General features: G+C 42.4%; 1 long non-coding RNA gene across 1 annotated transcript; it reads right to left on the reverse strand.

Moving 5' to 3' along the window:
* Positions 1 to 472: 472 nt before the first annotated feature.
* On the reverse strand, positions 473 to 3,060 carry LOC149995123 (uncharacterized). Its single transcript, XR_016507745.1, has 3 exons — positions 2,756 to 3,060; positions 1,927 to 2,053; positions 473 to 1,205 (listed from the first exon to the last, which is right to left on the reverse strand). It is a non-coding gene; the product is annotated as an uncharacterized LOC149995123 (long non-coding RNA).
* Between the last annotated feature and the right edge of the window lie 487 nt (positions 3,061 to 3,547).

The following is a 3,547-nucleotide window of genomic DNA, read 5'->3' on the forward strand; positions in this document are numbered from 1 at the left end:
AGAAGGGGAAATGATAATGATTTTCACCCAGGGTCTGGCCCTTAGTACTGGCAAAGCACTGAGATGTAATTCTAGCAATGAATTCTATAACCTATAGAAATCGACTATCCAAATAATCGTGGCGTCAAAAATCATCGTCTTTACCTTACGTTCCATCACTTACCTTCCGAAGATGCCTTCAACACCAGTAACGCCCATCCCATCCACGATGTCTCTGGCGAGTCTAAAAGGGCTGTTCCGGGAGCAAGAAGGAGTTTACCTGGTTCAAAAGCAACTTCTAAGTGAAAATTACAGTGAGGTTCGGAGGCTCCACAGCTAACTGACTTTCTTCCCAACTGGCACATAAACTTTGCAGAGGCACCAAATGACTCGTCGCCCGATCCCCTCAGTACTACAGCGCACACTAGTTTATTCTCTTTCTGCTCTGCCTGACTTCCTCATCCCTACCACTATTTAGAAGGTCCACCTCCAATAAAACACACATGAACTACTTCTGGACAGAATTAGAGAAATCTTGATTAAAAGGTGATTTCAAAAATGAAGTAGTTGCAGGTAGAATTTAAAATGCAGAGGACCGATATATAAAGTCATTTTATATTCATAATATCCTTCATCTCTTTCCAAGGTAATTCCATTTTACTCTCTTTCAGTAAACCATTTATGCGGATTATACTGTATAGTTTCTAATTTCCGAAAACTACACCTGCTTAGAAATCTTAAGTTCCACATTCTAATCAAACCTCTTCTCCCGCACACTTATTAAACAGTCTTCAGGCTCATCGAGAGTTTGAGTCTATTGGCCTCGCCTCCTTCTCTGCTCAGCTCAGAGCACAGACGGCACGGCTGACTGCTCTCACTGTACCTGAGAAAGCCATGCCCCGCCGCACCTCTCATTTCAAACTCAAACTTAGACTACTTATGTCTTTTGTATTTAAAATACAGAGGTTTCAGTGACAACCAAAAACGGAGGACTAGCACTGAACTACAGCCCCATTCAGCAGATGCCACACCCCCGACCTGCCGCTGCTCCGTGGCTCAGGCCCTGGCTTAGAAACGAAGACCCCGGGGCTCAGGACCCGACGCAGCTCAGGGTCAGAGCAGGCGATGGTCAGCACGGCTCACGGCGCGTCTGCAGGTGACCTGCCCCTGCTCGGTGGCCGCATTCCGTCTGAGGGCCGGGCTGAGCACCGTAAGGTAATTACATGCTTAAAAAAAAAAATTACATTAGATGATGACATAATATACTCCTGCCACATTACTATTTAAAAGGAAATAAAGGGCTTGATGATACTTTTTGTTTGCTTAGAGGAACACAACGAGAAGTCTCATTCTTATCTCAAAGTAGTAAGGATTTAAAGGGGAAGCTCTGATTCTGAACAGAAAAAGCAATATCATTATTAAAGCATGGGGAGAAAGATACTGATAAGTGAGGGCATATAACCAAAAACGACAGCAGCTTATAGCCATCGTACAGACCCAGCAAGAAGAGGGATGGATTACGGGCAAGGCATTCTATGGAGGAAATGGAAGCCTTTTCACTTTTCACTCCAAGGGCACAGTGAGTAACTAACACCATTCTAAAACACTTTTGACCCTAAAAACTCTCAGCTACTCAGTTAAAGGACTTGCTTCTCTACAATTCTCTGCAACAGACGATTACCCAGAGAAATCAAATAATGAAGTCAGTGCAGTCATTTATTATCAGTCGCACCAAAGGATATCAAGTGGAAAAGTGGACGGGGTTGAAGCTATTAGATAAAAATTAAGTTTTCCATCATGTGTGAATTGTGATCATCAGGACCTTCATATCTGTAATTACTGTACTGCTAGTGATCTTAGAGAGATTAACATATGGATTCCAAAATTAACATATCCCCACAGAAAGTAACATAGCCAGAAGTGAACACTCATTCTTTAGATACATACCACTCTGAGTCTTCCACTGAGTGGCATCAAAGTTTGCTAAGATCATAGAAGCATCACAAAGGGCCTTAATACTTCTGAACAGCTGAGGCCTCCTACTCCGGATGGTACGTATTATTTTGTTTGCAGTCTAGATGCGAACCAAATAATAAAAATCAAAAGAGAAAGCAATGCATGAAAACAAACTAAACTTCAAATTTTCAGTTATAATAAAAAAAGAAATAAAAAAAGTGTATGTACACATGTAGACAACAAAGCACTATAATCCCTCGGATCCAAACAAAACAGTCCCCTTAGGAATGAAGTATATAAAGATGTAATAATTTGGAAATGGCTGTATTTTAAGTCTATTTTTTATTTGTTCAGTGCTTTGAGGAAAAACAATGTGAAATATCATTGGTATCTCCTTTGCATTTATTGAGACTGAATGTAATGTATTCCAATGGGGAGAAATTTTTTTTTTCATTTACAAAAGAAATTCACTGTAAAAATTCCAGAAAAGCACAAAGCAGAAGAAGGCCCGGGGGGGCGGGAAGCCACCTGTGATCACATCTTTTTAACTGTTTTTCGAATCCCCCGATCTAGCATTTTGGGTACTTGCCAACGGCAACGGCAAAGAAATAGGAAAAGACTGACCAGAATTCTCTCCTCAGAAAACGGCATCATTAAAGCTATCTAAGAAAAACTATGTGTACATGAACCTATGTGAACTAGGAGCACTGAGCCAAGAGCTAGGAGTATAAAGAAGTATACGTGACCCATGACACGGACAGATTTGTGTCAAAGCTTTGAAAGCACAGGGCAGAATATTGGGTTGAAATAGCCAACTTGCCTTCATCAGGCCATTGACTTCAGAAACACCAGAACTTTCAAGCCAGAGGGAACAAGGATGAAATGTCCCCATAGCATGCCCGTCTTCACTTCACAGGCATTGATGTCAGTTTCAAGTGCTTTACATGAGAACCGACACGACCTTCTTGCAGTGCACAAAGAGCACACCCATCCAGCTCCAGCTCTCGTGGAACATTGGCTGCGTATTTTGCATTGAATAATTACAGAAAAACAGAAAAGCCATCAGATGGTATAGCAGTAAAAAATCATACTTGATATATACAACATAAATTAAAAAGGCAGAAAAAGGCGACATTCTAAAGATTATTAAAAAAAGGAACTTACTTTTTTTGGATGTTATTTGTTGTGTTTATTGTTTTACTTTTTGTCTTGAAATGAGTTTGCGCAGCCCTGACGAACCGGTGCGGCGAGTCGGCTGGGCATCGTCCCGCAAAGTGAAAGGTCATCCGTTCAATTCCCGGTCAGGTTCAGTCCCCAGGCGGGCTGCATTCCAGATGTTCCCCATGATCCCCAGCCTGGCCCACCTGCACCCAGCCCTCGCTCTCCCTCCCCTGGCCTACCCCACACTATTTCCTGTGATGAACTGGGCCCATCGCTGCTTCCTCCATCATCACTTACAGCCGGTGCCACCACCTTCGGGAAAATGCAGTCATGTATGTCATATTTACAGATTCTAGAGGCATCTAATCACTCAGGTCAAAGGATGTCTCACTCATTATCGGGACTATACAAAAGACTCCTAGGGCAATGAAGCAGGTTCCACTCGGTGGCA

The sequence above is a fragment of the Furipterus horrens genome, unplaced genomic scaffold, assembly GCF_987537825.1.
Source record: "Furipterus horrens unplaced genomic scaffold, mFurHor1.1.pri manual_scaffold_13, whole genome shotgun sequence".
NCBI classification, from domain to species: Eukaryota; Metazoa; Chordata; class Mammalia; order Chiroptera; family Furipteridae; genus Furipterus; species Furipterus horrens.